At 30.4% G+C, this 21,375-nt stretch overlaps 1 protein-coding gene across 2 annotated transcripts in view; it reads left to right on the top strand.

Annotated features, from left to right (window-relative positions):
* Positions 1–2,358: 2,358 nt before the first annotated feature.
* Positions 2,359–21,375, top strand: part of LOC148231791 (uncharacterized) — a 76,182-nt gene continuing 57,165 nt past the window's right edge. Inside the window, exon 1 of one of the 2 annotated variants that reach the window (XM_088192097.1) lies at positions 2,359–2,603. The gene's annotated coding sequence lies outside the window, so the exon portion shown is untranslated. Of the gene's footprint in view, positions 2,604–13,256; positions 13,455–21,375 lie in introns of those variants that run through there. The other variant, XM_088192106.1, reaches the window with a different exon arrangement.

Here is a 21,375-nt window from a genome sequence, read left to right as displayed (position 1 = left end):
TTTTATATGAAAACTTTTCTAATAAAATTCGCAGCATCCCATCGATATTGGAACAATTTCAGTGATAATAAATGCAAAACATCGCAGGGAAAGAGTGCACTGTACACTGCCAATGGCGCACCACCATTTCCCCCTTGCGCTTTTACTTTAGCACCGGTTGTCAAACTGTAGAATGATATTGCAATTATTAATACGTTACGTTTCATATATGAATAAAATTAAAATAAATATTTATGACCAAATATGTTTATCCAAAGCAATACATTTTAATTTTGCTCTTATTTAAACGACCTTGATATAAGAAATGTCGAAATTGGATCAGGTTAATAGTGCTTCTTTTAATTAAACGCGTCTATATTCCATTCTCGTCGAGCAACAACTAGTTTTTTTAAGTAAACGCTTGTAGGTATAACATATTATTTAACATAAAGAATTTTAATATAAATATCACAGACACATACATATTTTAAAATCATTTATTATCTCAAGTGAATAAATTTATGAAAAGTATATGTAGAACACTTTCTTTACTGTTATAAAATAAAATAGCAGGCATTGAGCCGCGCAACGAGAAATTAAAAATTTACTTTTTTAAAAAAATTTTTAGGCCAAGACTAGTTTTTTTTTTAATTTTATAAGCAGCTAGAACATTTATATAATGCTTCTTAATTCATTTGTGAAGCAAAAAACTAACTTCAAAATATGTCATAGGGATTGTTCTTGTTCCCCCAATTTGGGGCCCTGTTCTTATTTAACTGTTACACCTGCTGAATTATAATTATATATAAATATCTATGCCACCCAGCTTCATCCGGGGGCAACTTAATACGCCCAACATTATTAAAATAAATTAGTAAAGTATAACGAAAAGCCAATTTTGTATGATTAATTGTTTGTATTTAAAATAAAATAATGTATTATATTGATTTTTTTAGTGTGTAATAAAATGCTTAACTCAGTAGTTTATGCATTTTATTACACACTTCTAAAACATTTTACTTAAAAGACTGCTTTACATAAATAATGATTTTTATGAAACACTATTTTTAGGCATAGTAATATAGGAGAAAGTTGACTTTTTTAGAATAAAAGCAGTACATCTGCATTACTAGATTTCACTTAAAATTTGTGTTGATTATTAGCTTAGTTTTGTAAGGACCACACAGGCTCTCGTTTGTAGGGGACCTAATCACTGTGACCAAAAATAAGGATAAACTAGATAACAGCGCGATCAAACAAAGGCTCTTGTTACGACCCCATAAATAACATGCAAGGATTCTCCGGTGCATTGAATGAATATTTCTTTGTTCCGAAACGTTCACGAGTAACAATATATCACGGGAAGACAAATAGCACCGTAAGGCCACAATATTCCCGTTACACATACACAAATTAACATCGGAGATATTCATCAAGCAAATGTCACTTTCTAAATGCGTATACTTATTTCGTAGGAGAGGGCAGTCAAAAGCAGTCATCTGACAGACTGGCAGACACTCGAAGAGACTAGCAGACGCTCGCCCGCTCGCTCACATCCTAAGAGAGACTCCACCATACAAGCACCGTAGGAAAGAGGATCAACCTTCGCTTTACTGTCGCTGTCACGCTACCTACAATACCTTTAATCATCTTCCATCGACAACATCCCTGCGCCAGCTTCTCCACCACTGTTCGTAGTAAACATCTCGTCCACCATAGTCTGTCGTAATATGTAATATAATCTAATAAAATTCACACTAATTTCCAGATGCGTCTTACTAGCTGAAAAGTCACACACCCCCAAAGGATTAAAAGCTTAAAGTTTGTATTATATGAGAAACTCAAAGGAAGAAAATCTCAAGAAAAGACAACTACCATAAATTTTAAGTCAAGTGAGGCTTTGTTTTATAAAAATATTTTTATTCAGTTTCTACGCAGTGCTACGTATTACTTCTACAATGACATTTACGTATAAACTAATCCAGTATTGCGCAAACTATTTATATGTATGACTCCCCATTTTGTTTTAAATTTTGTCGCGACTAATGGGTAGACGTTTTTATAAACATCAACGTATTTGTAGTAAATTTTTTTGTGGGACTTGCGCTTATGCTTCTGACTCGTAATATGTCTGAATAAAACATATTTTTTTGAAGTAAATTATTTTTGTATGTTTTAGTTGACTTTTGAATCTGCAGATGCTTAGTAAAAAATATTTCCTTCAGAGCTCTTATCCATTAGTTATACATCTAGCAATCAGCAATAAATTATATTATGAAAGTAATTGTTTCGGTTGTCTACTAGACAAGTTTAACCGCGCGCCACAGTTTGAACACTCGCGTTACTGCGTCTGGTATGGTACTAGCGATTCGATTTCGTGGTGCGTTACCATTTGATAATGTCGTCTTGCGGCGGCACGACGCCCGTACTGAGTGTTTCTCTCCTAGTGCTACGAATCGCAACAATAACAAACGACTGTCACTTAAAACACGTGACGAATCGCGTCGAACATTTTTCAAACTAAACTCTAAATCAATAGTCAAAGTGTCGTGTCTGAAAAACGTGAAAAAACATTGTTTTGCACCTGTGAAACAGTGCTGAAAAATTTGGATTTGCAACGCGAGGTGAGTGACAATTTCTTTGCTAATTTATTGTGTATATGTATATTTATAAATACTAGTTAAAATATACGTAAATAGTAATTCTCTGCATTTTTATGTTGAGAAACTTCAGGTGTATGAAGTAAAGCAGAAGAATTAAATATAATATATAATTCAGTTTAGATGGAGGGATGATAGTTTATACTATTTTACCAAAATATTTTTTTTGTAATCTATTTAATAATGTATCGATAGTCACATAATATATATACTTTTATTGGATTATATTTTTTTAATCTGAGTAACACAGATTAATTTATAAAAATGTTGTACCAATAATAAATATCTAGAATTGATATCGAAACAATAATCAAACTTTCTCATACTAAATAGATTAAGCATAAAAAATAGTAATGAAAATCAAAAATAATTATAAATTCAGAAGGTTGCATTGATTGTTTTTATACTATATTTAGAAAAATATAAGTTAAAAAATACAATTATCAATTATTTTTTTGTTAACTAATGACACAATTGTGTTAATTGCGCGTAATCTATAAATAATATTTTATCATATATTCACATTAATTTTTATTAACACATTTATATCTGGGATTTTATTAATACCGGTATTACCGAGAGAAAAACAGTCAATACCGGTATTGCCGGTATTAACATTATTTTTTTATTATTATTAATTAGTAATAAAAAAGACCGAAAAAATAATATCCATTTATTCAAAGTCGAACTAAATGGCTTATTGCTAAGTTTATTCGGTAATAATATATATTTTTAAATGTTGTTACATGCTTGCGAATTTTGCGATAAAATACAAGGTTTCAAGATTCGGAACATTTTTTTTGAATATCGTCGTCAACATATTTTTTTTTGAAATTCAATAAAGAGCATGTCAGATTTCGACTTAAGTTGTCGACATTTATGACCAATTATGATTTTCTATGTTTATGCATATTTCGTGTTTCAAACAATAAGAAGCTTTTAAGCAATCTTCCTTACATTCAGGTACCTCTAAAAATACTTTATATGCTGATCCTTTATTGTGTTATACAAAGTCAAACTATGCTTTATTGCTGAGTTTATGCTGTTAAATATTGTTGACGTTAATACATGCTTGCGAATTTTGAGAAAAATCTAAGGATTTAAGAGTCAGAACATTTTAAGATGTAGTAAATATTGTTGTCTTCATGTTTTTTTTTTTGGAAATAATATAATAAACAAGCATGTAAAATTTCGACTTAAGTTGCAAACATTTATGAATAATTATCCGGCTGACTAATTATGAATATATCGTGTTTCAAACAATAAGAACTATTTAAACAATATTCCTTACATTCAGGTACTTCTAAAAATATTTTATATGCTGATTCTTTGTTGTGTTATCTACGAGTACTAATAAAAATGAATAAGATGACTGTGTACAAAATTTTTTTTAAAAACAATTGTAATTTTTTATATTTTTTCTAAAAGCATTTGCGCGGTTGAGATTTGATTTATTTATATTATTGCATATTTAATATTTATTTGAAAATATCTCAAAAATATTTATTTTTGAAAGATATCTCTTATGATATAACCTAGAAATGGTTATGTAAATATTATAATTACGTAAATACCGATAACACTACTTAGATTATTTTAGTCTCGGTTTCTGCTTTTAAGTAATTTGGGAATCGTCGTTTATCGTTATCAGCAAATCAAATGTATGGATTTGAGAAAAAAATTATATTTTTTTGGTACTACCAGTATTTAATTTTGTAATACCGGTATTACCGAAGGTCGATTTTTGCCCTAATACCGGTATTACGGTATTAGTACTTCCGTCTCTAGTTTATTCTAAAGAATATATAGCATATATAATATAATAGAACTATGTTATAAATATATATATTTATACATATATAATATGAAATTATAAACAATTAAAAATAATTATGATGCCATATAATCATACAATTGATATCGCTCCTTTTAAAGATGATTTATATGCTATGTATATGCATTATTGATTTAATAATTGTAATTAAAATTGTTTCATAGCAATAAAGCATCTCATTTTAATATATTATATATTATTTTATGTATTTATATAATATATGTCAAGAATTTTCATTTTAACGCTCACTAAAGCTGTGTTTGAACAAATCTTTTCAACCCTTGAATACCTCAATGGTTTTCTCTCAAACTCTTTTGAAAGCTTTTCGTTCAAAGCTCAACGTAAACATATTTTGACTAAGAGTGATATTTACTTTCTAAGATGAGTTTCATATATTTTTAATATAATTCTTCTTTAAAATAAATAAATTTATATCGTTGAACTCTGAATTGACCTCATTGAATCTTGCCATGCGTCATATAGCAGTGACAATTGTCGTAAAACAAAATGTGGGTGTAAGTATTGAGGATACTCATAATTATTGCTGCATTCGTTGTTTTGTATTATTGCCTTCTGAATTAATATACTCATAGTATAACTCGATATTCGATAGGGGATGATCTATAATGTTATATGAAACCTATACTAACGTTTTGATAAGCTGTTTTTAAGGTATTGTTTTTTATGTAATAAGTGATAATACATATTATGTATACAAGTAGATTAAGCATTACTTTTAAACTATGATCAAACACGCGATAAGAGTATTTTTTAGACCTAATTGAAATAAACGTTCTTGGAAACTTAACGTTAAGCTTATTATACTATAATTAGTACAATCTAATCTATTATTTATAATTATGAGATAATTCAGAGCAGCGTTCTATATACCTATTTTTTAATAGTTGTAATGATTTTTGATTAAGTGTGACTTGTATCGATAATCTGAAATTCGATTACATTTGTTCGGTAAAAAGAAATGAGTTAATCTATGATCTTTACTTATCCTTGTGTCTGAATTGAATTACACATTAAATTGTTATATATATTATTGACTAAAATTGTATCCGTTGCAAAATTAACGGATATTGTTAAACATCAATATTAAATTACAGCTAGTTTTTTACTATTTAATATTTGAGTTTATTCATTAAATCCAATTTTAACAATACTGATTCTAATCACCAATACATTGATCGTAAATAATATTGTTGTTTTTTTAAAGACAACGTAAACCAGATTATGAAATGTTGAATATAAAACGAATGAGCTTGAGTTATTATTTATTATGGGTTAACAAAGATATGTTTTATATCATATTATGTAATACCAAAATCAATATCGTTTTTTTTATTTTAAATTTTAAGGACCAGTCTTGCTTTGGAAACACTCCACATATTAAAATAATTAGGCCCTGTAATTTATGACGGCAGAATTTTTACTAAGTTTTGGCGACGGGTGGCAATTAGACACAGATTGCGCCACTGCAGTAGTATTTATTGAAAAGTATTACAGTTACATGCTATTTATATATTGAATGAATGGGGCGCAGGGCCCGCACCGGCGTGCAAGCCCGCCAGACGCTAAGAGAAAAGTATGCCCATTACGCCAGTGTTTTGGCTATAATAAATCTAAATGAAAAAATTATATAAATAGACCCCATAGAAGATAAAAAATTACACAACATTGCATTTTATTGAAAAATAAATTATCAACTATGGCCATTAAAAATATTTGTGAAGTGGTAGATGATTCATAATATATTAAAACATAATTAAGAATAGTCCTGGATGTGGGGGATCAGTAAAAATAGATGATGAAGTCCTGGCTACAGTCAGCTGGCCGAAAAACTAAATCAGTCCGATCAATAAATGCAGGGAACCAAGTTGGATCCTTGCAGTACTCCAGTAGAGGTATTGTATCGTACTTAAAATGAGTTTTTATACTTGAGGAACTAATATATATATGTATATATAGCTTCTAGATATCTTCAAAAAAGTCGAAATTAAATATTTTTTTCACTAGTAAATCGTGTTTGCTTTTATAAATTCGGGTTTTTCTCTTTGTATACTACATATATAAAATGGATATATTTTATATCAACTCTATACAGCACATGTGTGATATTTTTGAATTAGATCTAAATCCCCTGATTTATATAAACTAATCACAAAATTTAATTCTTCAAAAAGGTCCTAGATGTAAATAATTGGTATATTGTGACTTTTTTCCAACGTCTTCAACTACTAACTCATCCCGTTATTGTAACCTGATTCTCGATCCAAACTTTTAGCATTGAGCAATCGCTCTATAGTAATAATAACAACGTAAACTTAAATTCGGTAGCATTACAGATTCCACGCTCAGATTTACAAGAAAACACGGTTTAAAATTTCTTCCACCATAAACACAGGTTATCGCACATAGTTTTAAGACCAAAAATTCCAATAATGATCGCAGAATCGTTAATCGATTTGCGAATCGATACTTAAATAACAGATCGAACAATGATTTCGATACAATAATAGTAATCATGAAGTATGAAATAATTGCAAATTAGTCTTATAATAATACGCGTCGTTATATACTTTCTAAAGTTACGCTAATATTATAATCTAATCGAATGTTTATGTATTTGTTTAGATATATATATTTGTAATTGAGCCATGGATTAGAGATAATGTGTTTATTCATTGTAATTTATTAACGAATGTAAGATTAATTCAATATGAAGACATTCAACTTTGCGGTCGGTAGTGGTTAAGCGATTAATGATATGGTTTCATAATCGAAAAGTTTATTCTTGAGCATTTAAACTAATATAAAATTAACAATACTACAATATTTTGATTTTTGTGGAATAACCCAATTTATTTAATCAATTATTAGTCTTTCTCTAAATGATCTCGTTTTATGATATATAAGTTTAATGCGCAATGGCTAAGTATTCATAAATCAATTTTAATTTCATTTATATAATTGATTACGATAAACTATGATGCATAATACGTTCTAAATCAAATTATAGCTGAGTTTTACAATCATGTATTTTTAATCTTTACCGGATAAAAACATTTTTCTTATTGAATCACAGCGGTCCAATTTATTTAATCATTAGGCATCTTACCTATAAATAAATATAATTACTTAAACACGTCATAACAAGTGCATGGAAATGATATAAAAAAGAGATCGGTTTAATCGAAGCGACATAAAGTGCTAATATAAAAAAGTACGTCAAGTTTGACTGAATGTCAATGTTTTCCGTAGTATTTACTTTTATTGTAATATATTTTTTTTATTGGTTTATTCCATTATGAATTCTTTTATGCCGTTTTTGTGAGACAATATAACGAAAATAATTAGAATTTTAGTAAAACAATTTTTTGGTTATTCACTACAATAACGTACTGACTTTTTTGCATAAAAAAACATTTTTTCTGTTGCTGTATATTAAAAAGATAATAAAATAACAACGTTTTGTAAACATAGAAAATATTTAGCTATGACTTATTTTAATACTTTTTTGTATTAGTATGTTTTAATAATTTATTTTACCATTTTTCTTTTAAATAATTTCTTATATATTATTTTTTTAGGTTTTGTGGATTTTTTATGTCCATTCAGAAGCTCTCAATATTATTTTATATAATTAATATAAAATATTTTTGTTATGTTGATTTATTCCCTACTCTTTAATTTATTTTCACATTAAATCAAATATAAAAAAATATTGTGTAAATATAATGTTTTTTATTTATTATTTCTTCAGCTATATATGTAAATACATCTAACTAGGTACCTCAAAACAGTCAAAGATCGACCACCGTACATGTACGGCCATACCGCTTGAAGGGCTAGGGTACGGTTTCAACTTGTAGAGGTATCTGAAAATTTTAATTTTAATTCTCTTTAATAACAATAAGCACCTAAGTAATATATACATATTCTAGGACGTTACGAACTACGGTATCGTACAGAATGCGAATCGCCAATAAATTGTTCAAGCGACATGCGCTTCGTATAGCGAAACCGAGAATCCTCGACGCATTATGGCAAACATTTTTACTTTCTGGAATATTTTTAATAATTCTTTTAAATTTTTTTTGTATTTTTAAAGGTACTCCACTTTAATTTATTGTAATTATTTTATATAGAAAGCATTCATATAATATTTAAAAAATATTATATAAATATAATGTTTCTTATTTATTATTTCTATAGTTATATTTATATATAAATATTTAATATGTACGGCGATACGGCTCAAAGGACTAAGATACAAGAAGTACTTAAGTAATGTATTCATATTCTAAGGCGCTACTAACTAGGGTATCGTACAGAATGCAAATCGTCAATAAATTGTTCGAGCGACAAGCGCTCCGTATAACAAAGCCGAGAATCCTCGACGCCTTATGGTAAACTTTGGCAATGTGTACAAAATCTCATTATTCCCAAGACATCCACCAAGTATTTTTTGCTTAAAACACATCTGCCTTAATTGTAAGATAATTTTGCTTCTGGAAAATGTGACAACGCGACACTTTCAGCTCATCATCTATGTTTTTTATGAAGAGTAAAAAGAGCAGAGGATCCAGATTAAATCTCTGTGGTACTCCAAAATAAGTGAAATTCGGAGAAATATCGGAGTGACGATTACGATAGTATAGTAGGTCACATACTGACGGCGGTGACTTAAATAACTCGAAAAAAAGCAAACAAGATCGTTCAATAAACCAAAGACGCTTAACTAGCAAAGAAGTAGTTCATGACAAACTTTGTCAAAAGCTTTTTGAAAGTCGGTTTGAAAGAATACCTGACATAAGTGAATCGTATCTAAGAGGAACAACTTTGAAGGGGAAAATATTAATATTGAGTAATGAACGAATACATTCAGCAATAAATAAATAAAAACATAAATATTTAATGACCAATTATGTAATGTTTGGTTCTTAAATATACACTGTTATAGTGTCCTATAACAGCATTATAAAATATCTAATTAACTAAAGCATGAATCGCACGAATTCAGTGACAAATTGTATCATGACTTTATGTCTTCAACAATGAAGCTTTATCTAAAATAAAATATACATTACGATATATATTATATATAAATAATAATACCTTCAAAATCCCCACTATCTTTAAACATATTTACAATGGTTGAGTAAACTTAGGTATGACTTTCTTTACTCAAACGTCATAAAAGTATCGTGGATGCTTTCTTTTTGGCACCCAATGCGCGCATTAAGTAATAATTTTATAACGCGTGCAGTACATCGCTGTAATCTGCATTACTACACTACCTAAGTCTACCATAAGCTTTTCCAACACCATGGAGTGTCTTCTGGAATACTTTTTAATTTTTTCGCAAACATCGGGCGTAATTAGCGAGCGATTATGATTGTTGATTACGAACGGCGTGGGCCAAGTACTATTATTCAAATTATTGTGTGACTCACATCGGCAAGCACGTGCATCACCTTCCCACGTGTTATGTAAACTGTTTTTGTTACAAAACATTGCATCAAAGATCACGGATTCGAGACCTTGACATGAGGACTGTGATTAATGGTCGCGATAATTATTGTGTCTGTAAATCGGCAAGATTCAGATCAGCGATTGAATCTCTTAGACTTGCATATTATGCATGCACATGCACATACGTCTCTTGATGTGTTCCTGAAACTTGTCAAGGATAGTATGAACTATATACTAGAAGAGAGATTAACGATATTGTTAGATACAATATGCCAAATTAACTTTTGACATATTTTAAAGAGCTTCTGAACTTAAAAAAAAAAACATGTGAGATAAATATTCAAACCATTAGTAAAAGTTGTCAAATGGACCTACATAACATATGGTGATCTTGACTTTCAGGTGATCTATTTCCATATGCTTATTCAACAACATAAGTGGATGTTAGATTTATGCACACTGCTTGTAAATGTCGTTAAATCCACACACCACTTCAAAGCTGAAGTGTAGTTCTTCAAATCTGTCTACATTGCTATATATATAATGCATTACATTTTTATACTCTCTTTATTGATAATATATATTTTTTAGTAATATAATATATAATATTTGTGTATAAGTTATTGTACTATCAAACATAATTTCACACCTTAATTAAATTTATTGTTCAAACACAATTAAACAAACATCCCTCGCATTGCACCCTCTCAAAAACGTGACTTTTCCCGGAACTCTACCCCAACTTAATAATTGAGTGATAAAACTCAGATTAATCTCTAATCTACATTGGTCATTTTATATTTAATCTGACCAAGTACTTTAGGCCACTAACGAGAGGACAAACCTATATTAATATTTGATCAATATTCGATGCAATAATTTCACCAAATACATGAGACTGCAGATTAAAGATTATATATGACTTAACCTTAAAACAATAACAACAGATTAAACTACTATATTTGTATGTATTAAAAAAAACTACATTTTTAATCAAATGTCCAACCCATTAATTGTTAAAAAAACTGAATTTAATTTTGTAGTACATAAAAAAAATTAAATTTTCAGAAATATAAAAACAAAAATATTTATAAAAATCATCTATATTTGACAAAAAATGCTTGGCATTCTTAGCATTCACCGCCTATTTTCATTTGGCACTAAAAGGGTTAAATGAGCATACAACAGAGTATTATATACAGGTATGTTATTCTCTATGAACTCTAGATTTTTGATACCTAATATATAGAATTTTAATTATTAATCACGATATTCATCCGTGAGATTAGGAACATCTAGAAAACCATAATCAATGATGTTCGATCGAAATTATCTCCTAGTAGCGATATATTGCCAAACTAAAGGATTCACAAAATATTTGCTCCTAAATCTTATAAGTAATAGTTTAAAATAAAAATATTGTATTATAATATATTTTTTAATAGGAAATAAAATGATGTATTTTGTGTATTAAGAAGATTCTCTACTTTATAGCATAATCTATTTTTGGACAGGATAAATAGCTTGACTAATACAAAATAGTTTGTGAAACATTAAAAATGTAGAGACCATATATGCTACGCCAAACAGGAACAAAATATTTGAACCCAGGAAATGCTGCATTGCTTATCTTTCGGCAAATCAATGAAAGTGGTGACAGCTCGACGTGATATCAACACACTAATTATGAAATAAAATTCTACACCAAAATGCACGGGTTGAAAAAAGATTAGAAGAGCGGTCTAAATTTGTTTTGTTTTAAAAATCACTGATAGAGGAAAATGCCTTTGACAAATTTTATTATGACGTATGGGATTTTTATTCCGTGATATTTCATAAAGTAATATTATCTCAAATATATTGTAGGAGGTTCACTCAGCTGCGCAGTTAACGCTTATGGCATTCAAATGACAATTTAAAACGTATGAAAAGGAAGTAACAACGCATTTGACAAAAGGCCTAATTAAAATATGATACACAATTGTGTAACTGAACAAACACCCTATTAGCACCGCTCGTAATAATTAGAAAAACTACCATTTTGTGCATAAAAAATGTAATGGACAATGCATTTATCCAGTTAAAACTGCTATTGTAATCTACCCTTTGCATTAACTACCTTGAAATGTGTTTATATTGCAGTTTTACTAATTTAAGTCGTAAGAAAATTTCGTTAGTCGAATATACAAGCGATGTGATTGGCCAACCGACATCAGCATATGCTATTTGATAGAGACGTCTTGAATCAAGACTATAAAAGATCTATTAATTTGTCACATCAGCAGACGATCAAGCGATTCGAGACGGTAGACAACCAGACCGAGACCGAGAACAAACAACAACAACAACAAACACGCAGATAATCCAGATGACAATACGTAAAAAATAAATATTTACTACTCGACACTATTTTGATTTAATAAATTGTACAATTTACTAACAATAAACTGTAACCAGATTTTTCCGGTGTTTATTTTAGCTGCAAAGTCACACCCCTTCGGCTTCAAAACCCGTTAATATATACAAATCTTAACCACAATAATTATTGTTTATGATTTGAAAGAAGCTGCGTTTGGTAAACGTTATTTGTTTAGGCTTTTGAACAACTATAGCGATTTATATCTTATGTGTTCTAATTTTTCATATTCTAACGGGAAATTATATAAGATCCTCTACAGTACATTAATACATTAATATTATACTATTATACATCTCTCAAAAGCTATATCTAAAGCTATTATATCGTTGAAATATTGATTCAAATATTTTTTTAGCCCTTAAATAAATCAAATAATAATGTTCGTCTACTTTAAATACTACAATGTGTTCGTGTGACTCGTAATAATATTTTAAAGAATGACTTACATTAAATATTTCACTGGCAAGTTGCCAGTGAAATGTTTTTGAATTTAATTTTCAGCATCGAGAATCTATTTAATTTGAGTTGCCAGTGGCAACTCAAATTAAATAAATTGAATTCATATGATTTTTAAAATATGAAAAAAAAACATTTATGATCGAAGACAAAAATACGATGATTTATTACAGATTCTAACCTTTTTTTATCCGAAATCTGACCAAGCGCTTCAGACGAACCCTTCGCATGACTCAGCCCTCCCTTCGAGGGCATTCCCTTTGGATCAGGGCCAACACGTGGCCTCAGTCTTAGGCGCATGCGTCCAGAATCCCGACTGTGGGTTCGATCCAGTATCCCGTCTGCAGTCTCTCCCTACCTACCGCACCAACCCTTGCTATCCCACCACCTTATTCGCAAATCTGACGCCGGTCGCGTGGCCATGCTCCAACGAGAGTGAAATTCGCGGAGCTTCCGAGCCGGTGAAAGTGAAACGCGGTCGATACAGTATTATATATTTTCATTTTTTTGTTAAACAATCATATTATTGTTATCCAACGATTGTGTCACACGTGTTTTATAACCATTTATCAATCGATTTCGCGCGAGTTTTCGTATCGCACACAAGAAATATGAGAAGCAGGTATGGATTTAAAATATTAATAATATATATTATGAGACGATGAATATAATAATTCCCTCTAATGAAAAGGTGCCACAGTAGTTTTAATACTTGTATGTAAATGTAAATAATATGTCTTCTTGTATGTAGAAGTTAAACTGTGACAAGCTTAAAATTTTCATTGATAATGTATAGTTTTCATTTATATTTTTCTTGCATTGAGTACGTCAAAAAAATATTTTTGCATATTTTTATCTGTGGGTTTATATATTCTTAGAATAAATACGTAGCTCATGAGTGAATTTATCCTGAGAATATATTTATTTAGCATAATCAGATTATATTTTTATTAGGTATATATTAGAAAATTTATAATTTGTCTCCAGGGCCGCCGTGAAATCATATTTATACCAGTGAAAATATAATTTCACATTGTAATACATATACACTGTGACATACACCAGAAATGATTAATTATTTGTCGATGTGAAAATATTCAGATAAAAAGTTAGATGAATATCTATGAAAACCTAACATTCTTTTTATGTTTCAAGGTTTAAATTAAAAAAAATTGATATACATCGAATTGTTCGATGATCATATTTTCCAAATTGCATGTCTTATAAATATATCTTTTAGAAATAATATTTTTTAATAACGTTTATATTTTTTGTGATAAAATCTAATCAAACAATAAATTTTCATTGATATGTTATGATAATATCGTCACTTTTATCATATTTTATTATTCATAAACGGACTTTGTCTTTATCTAGTGATATATTAAATAACTATATTTTTATAAATTCTTAGTTAGGAATATCTAACTTTTTGTTAAAACGGTTGAACGTTGAAATTAAAAATGATTGAATTGACTTTTTTGTAGAAAAACAGTGTTTGTTAAACATATAGACGATTAAAATACGTTTTCTGTGCCATTTTGTACACAACAATCGCTCAATCGTTATAATGGGAATCAAATCTGCATTTGAGAAACTATGTTGTTGCACCAGACGGAAGTAGCAATGCGCCAATTTTTCGTATATTTTATTCATGTTGCATTTTCGCAATGCAGTATTTAAGATTATTCAACGATATTTATATAATAAAATAACATATAATAATAAATATTATATTACATATTTTTTCTATAACTACACGTGATTAAAAGAAATATAATGATATTTTTTAATCATGACGGCAATCCCACGAGATTGTCGGTAATTCCCTGCGATCATACACACAAAAAATAGTTTTTTTCCGCATATTATTTAATATTCTCTAAAACGAAAATATCAACGATAAACTATTGTTTACGTTGCATTATGTGGGCAATAAAATTTCAATCAAAAACTTCGAAGGTCTTTCACGTGAACGATCACGCAAAACTAAATGCTGTCGTTTAAGCTCACGCAACTTATGCAAAAGTTATATCCGCTATATATCTATAAAACCTTTTTTTTTTTAAATAATTGTTGTTCCCCCCCACGTATTTTTATGGGCGTTTTATATCAAACGTAATACGTTATCTTTCAAAATATTCATGCAAACTATCAATCAGCCAAAGTAATCGATTTCACGTAACGCGATCTGAACAGATTTGAAATAACGGAATTCGACCGGAACTAAGAACCGTGAAACCCCAGATTGCGTCATATTAAGATCTTATTTTTCGCAAACGTTATCAAATCATACTTTTTATTGTTATAAAATAATAGGGTTTTGATACTATGAGATAATAAGAAATATTTTTATTTATTCTTTTCAACTTGTATGACATACATATGTATATACAAATATCATAGTAGCTTTAGTGAGTCGGATATTTCACATCATAATTCTTAGTAATATTGTACACATTTTTATATTTTAACAAAATGTATTTTGTTTGTAAAGGAGAATGAACAAAAGGGAGTGTTTAAGTCAGTTGGTAGCCCTGTCGTGCTAATTTTAATGTAATGCACGCTTTTTGCTCTGCAGCGACAAGAGTTATTTTTTATTCACTTTTATCTAATTATGCTCTTTGACGACCATAAACCGCGATACAAAACGATTAACGGTTCCTTGAACGTGCGGCGTTCGCCATATGAGACACGAGCCCAGTTAACGAGCGTCTAACGGGCGTACGCTTCTTATGTATTCCAGACGTGTGACATGTTTACATCCAGACAGACAGTATATATGTATTTCATTCGAAATAGCCCCGTCCTTATTACATACGCTCGTTACATCAGAACTCTATGCTCGTTATATCGAGTGTCAGTTTCTTCTTTTTTACTCGACGTTTATCGTCGTTTTTTGGCCAAAGCGTCACGAAATGCATGCCATTGTCTCATATCTATTTTTTCCCAATAAATGCACGCGATTTGGACGAATAAAATTGAATGAGCATGCATGTCACATGAAACGTTCTTCTTGACAGTTCCAGATATTTTCCGTTCGTGACTTGCGTTCTTCCGCGATAGGAAATGCGATTTGTTGAAAGGCTGATTTTATAATATCCGAACACGGTGACATAAATCGTAGGGTATGCTCGTTATATACGTGTGTTTGGTCCTAATAATATTGATTAACATAATAATTGCGGTGTTCTGATTTAATCCATATTTCATAGGCCACGCAATGTTTAAGTTAAATATTGTGACAATATATTGTACAATATTATAATTAGTCAATTTAATAAATATATACAAGAATATGAAACAAAATTACTATAATAAGCCGTTTAAAAGTCATTGATACAAAACGAATATAACTAAATTTAACGTTGCTCATTTTTCGTGATTAGCAAAAGTTTAACGTGGAAACTTTTATCAGTCTTAGAAACCTGTTATATTCTTTTATAGAACCGTTACATAATCCTACCTACCCTTTTAAATCAAAAATGATTCGAAAACTTATGCGAATGCCGCTTTATCGTTGAAATCCTTGAATTCTTGATAAGATCACTTAACGATAGGAATGCAGCTACAATCGACTAAAATGTGATTTTAACAATTTGCGCGTAAAAATCTAATACATATAATGCTTTCATCACAGTCGATTCGAAATTCAGAGTGTTGAAGCGCAACGTTCGAAAGTCACGGTATGTTTCCTTCCCCGTTTTTTCAATGATTTTACACGCAAATGGCCGGCTATCGAGATATTTTTCAAATAGAAATTCTATCACGCGCGCAGTATGTGATGGCTTCTTCACGTTACATAAAAATATGTGTCAATTCCGATCGAATTATATAGCGGTAATAAAAGGCTTTCTATGATATCATATTATAGAATCATTCCCCCCTTTTATTAATCTCAGTCGTCTCGCTCAGGACGCTGTGTCGCTCTCGCCGAGTCTGTTCCAAGAATGCTGCACGTTCCGTTTAATCACAAATCAGAGCGTAAAAGCACCTCGAGACGTGGTGGTTCGTTATGTGGGTTAATTTTGGAATATAAATAAAGTGCACTTATCGACGTGTAACCCCGTACAATTTTGTTACTATTGACACATCACCATATTGCGACTGCACCTGCGTTTGCAACACGCGCATCATGCATTATTTATTTTTCTTAGAAATTGAAAGCACTCGTTTGTGCGTATTTTAAAATGTATAAATAACGCGATAGTAATCGGGCGCACTCAAGGATCGCCGCGGAACATCACTAGAGCGCCGCCAAAGTCAAATGTCAAAATGGCGCTTTAATTAAATTAACGCGATATCAATCATCACTTTTGTAGAGCATCTAATTGAACGTTGCATTATTTTTTGTATCGCTAACGCGCGTAAAAATTACACATCGCGTGTAAGATTGCGCAATGCGAATTAAATTCTATTAGAAACGTCAATTAAAATGCGTGGGCGACTTTATTAACTCATTTGTGTCGTTGCTTCGGATTTCAGCCGTAATTTAACGCATTACATTTACATGTATTAACTCTTGTTATTTCTGTTTTTTTACATAATAACTACCAGCTATCGCGTGTATATATTTTAATATAAAAATAGACATTACCTAATATTTTGATATATAATAAGTTACTATATGAAAATTTGCGATGTTATCTTAGTGAATTATGAAAAAGTGACAGTGGATAGCATTTAATTTATGGACATGATATTTAACCACATGGCGATGATTTTATATTATGTTATTATAGGTCATTGTTTTATGAGGCAAGAAATCTCAAGTAAAGTGCATAAATAGGTAAAATGCTATTTGAATGCATTTTTTACGATTGATAAATTATATATTATTAATTTTCTTCTTAAATATTAAGCATAGCATTATTACAATATACGAGTTTATTCGCGGTGACTTCTTAATGGAAGATAAAAGTGGCTGCTTCTTCGACGTCTACGGGTCGTTTCGGTCGATACTTCTAGCGTTGCTCCTCTTGGCGCGAGTTCTGCTGAACTATCGTTTGTTTGGTTAAGTCAGTCGTTTTTAATTGTCAATGATGTAATTCTACAGACCCTTCGACTTTGAATTTCAATTATTTTTGGTCAAAATTTGGTTTAGATGCGCTTTATTGAGTTCTAGCTCGTAATATTGTTATAGATGAGACTAATACTTTTTGGTCCGCCACTAATTTTTCCCATACAATTCAGAATTAATTTAAGCACCATCGTTCTACTAAAAGATTGCATTTATAATCAGACCGAGCGTTTGATTCCCCTTACTGTCGACATACAAATCAAAACAGTGACACTGCATCGCAAATTCACGAGCTTGACCCCCATTCGTGCAGACATGCCGCAGCACACAGATAAGGCTATTACGCGATCGGCCCACGGCTTTCTGATTCGGATATATCCGCCGATATAATTAAGCAGTCTTAAAGCAATGTCCGCTTTGCAAATATAGGAAGGACGCTAATTGCCAAAACGCCATTGAAATGCATTGGCAATGCACCTGGGCGTTGGGCAAGCTGTGTTCATGAATGAAACTAGAACCGGTCCGGGTCTTCGTCAATTAACTAAGCGATTTCCAATCAATGAAAACCGTTTCGTAAACGTTTCGACCACTAAAATGACAGAGTAACACCTTTAAGGTGGTAATGGGTGATAAAGAATGCGATTCCGTTAATTCTTTGAGTCATAAATAACATCCGGTCTAACCGAAACTTAATTACATTCTATTTTCTAGCGTTTTTTACAATTAAAATTATATGTTTTAGTTCTAGTAAATCTAGCAAGAAGACACAACTATACATGACTAAATAATACCTTATTGAGGACATACTAAACCAATCGTATTATTCTCGAGTAGATTAGAAAATAGTTCATAACTTTCGAAACTCTTGAATTGTATTAATACACTTATTTTAATAACACTACATAATGACACGATATATTTATATACTAGATGGTACATGTTTTTAAATTCGTTTTCATTTTGATGATGTGTGGTGATGAGAATGACGTTGTCAAATTTACTTTATTTCGATCTCAACAGTCAAAAGTGTATTTTAAATATTTTTTCTTCTGAATAGATTCTCCATTAGTTTCTAGCGGTAAAAGCGCAAGTGACTCTTGAGTTAACTGATTCATGTTGAGCGTGACACTCGATCCATATAAATGGTGTAAAATCCGTTGCTTCGGAGTATTAGGTTACATTTGTGAATTTTCGCATGAAATTATACACATTTATACTATTACCAGTATTCGCTTCATTTGAACTCTTAGAAATTCGTATGTAGCACAAATACAAAGCATATAAATACAACCACGGCCTTATGGATGTCCATTTGAAAGATTAGAGAAACCTAGAATGTAACTTTCTTCATCTTAACCCTATGCTTTTTTAAAATCCATCCGCTTATCTCGCGTTCTATTAGAATACGCCATTTCAACATGTCTTCTTCTTCTGCAAAATGTTACTCAATCGCTTTATTACAAAGTTCGTTCAATGCCTCGATTTATGCGATATTTCCTGGAACGTATCTACCGCGTAAATCGAGGGAAGAGTATAATAAATTTTTACCTTTGAGTTTGTAAGGTCTATACTTTATAGGGTATCCGTTTTATGGTTTTCTCTGAGGTGGATCGAGTAGACTGCATCCTTAAAAGTTTTCACTATGATCAGCTGTGAAGCAAGTCGTATGTTACTCTGAGCGATTAAGTACTGATCTAAGGTCCGGTAGATAACGTAAGTCAAGCTTCAACTTCTCTGTTAGTGTTGCTGTCATCTGTGTAGATACTGAAGCTGACTTTTGTGTTAATGTTCTGATAAAGTGGTGGTCCAGTAATTTCATTGTGAGGGTGCGGTAGTTACTTATTAATGATTCTATTTTAATATTTTAAAGTTTAGTGATAAGACACCTGCAATGTTGTTAGAAGTGCGGTATCATAGAATGATTCGCAGCATGAAGTTTTTTTTGTTATTTGAGAAACTGTATCAATCCTCTTGAATCCAAATAAATAGTACTTTAACACAATTCTGCGAATTTGTCTACCCTCGTTATTAATTATATTAGTAGAACCCCAACTCCAATTTTTCTGTATGACAATGATTTAAAATTGTTTAAATGCATTCTACAGATGATTTAGATTCTTTATGAATATCCGTCTGTCTTTAAAACCAAGCAGTTAAGAGTGTTAATTCTTCTGAAAGTCTCAAAATGGCTCATATGGGGGTCCGATCGAACTGATACATCGCTTGTTTTGAAGCAAAAAACTATTTTTTTTATATTTTATTTGGATGTAGTTTAGGCTTTTAAACGTTTCATGTATAGCAATTTTTTCGTTAAAATTTAAACCATTTTGCAAAAAATTGACACATTAGATTTTGCTAACGAACATATACAGGATGCGCAAGAATTATATACTGTCACAAAAATTCAACTTTAAATATGTATAAATAAGCTCACACTGACCTTAACTATATTGCAAGTCTTATAAGCGTATGTATGGTGGGTAAACGTGTTTTGGAAAAAAAAAATTTTTTTTTAATTTTTAATTTTTTTAAACGGTATCGTAAGTATTATCGAAAGCTCTATTTTGTATCAAATATTGGTATCGGAAAGTACCATATTATGTCATTTTCTGAATTTCATTCGTCTATCGATGGAAATGTTCTATCCAGAGTAACTTCCACTAAAGATCTCAAAATCACTTTTCAGAACAAGTAAAATTTTTCTCTACATGTAAACGATATCTGCGAAAAATCTTTAAATGTTCGCTTTGAGACGTGTCAGTTATTTGTGTCCTTCTATGACACTTTAGTTCGCAGCATTCTTAAGTCAGGATTTATTATTTAAAATCCTCGAATATTCAGATATTCTCTTAATTGAAACAGTTCAGAAAAGGTTCTCGACATATCTTTATTTATTTGATTATACTAATTTACAGCAATTTTGCTCCATGATATTAATTGATCATTTCTTATGTAAAATTACGTGCTGAATCTGAAAATGAAGTCAAAAATCTTGATATGTAAACGTGGAAGAATGACATTATCTTTTCTGATGAGTGGATTGAATTTGACATTTTTTGCCCCACGGTGAAGTTGATTCTGTAAAGATATTTATAAATATTCATTTTCTGTATTCTCATTTGGATTTCTTCCCTGATAATAGGGCCATCCAAAGAAGACTCCAAATTCGGCTCAATTTTGTCAGTGGATGAAGCGGAAGTATGGAATTCGTTTCATTGTGATGTTGCTTACTTTTTGGTTATATTCAAAAGTTTAATGACAAAAAAATCATCGGACATTTATTTATAAACTAAGAAAAAATTGGTATGATTTTAATATCAGTTATATTTTTCAATTTATTCATATTCTTCACATTTTGAAGATGTCTTTGAAGATTCATTTTCTGCACTCCCATTCGGTTTTATTTTATGGGTGATTTCTCTTCAATGATTTTTATTGATAATACACACAGAAAACTAAGTACATAAATCGAACCTATGTCATTTTTAATACCATGAAATTTATATAAATAAAATCAAGATAA

The sequence above is a fragment of the Plectrocnemia conspersa genome, unplaced genomic scaffold, assembly GCF_051122295.1.
Source record: "Plectrocnemia conspersa isolate PC_06_02 unplaced genomic scaffold, ASM5112229v1 ptg000009l, whole genome shotgun sequence".
Lineage (NCBI taxonomy): Eukaryota > Metazoa > Arthropoda > Insecta > Trichoptera > Polycentropodidae > Plectrocnemia > Plectrocnemia conspersa.
This window is presented reverse-complemented; position numbering and strand designations above follow the sequence as displayed.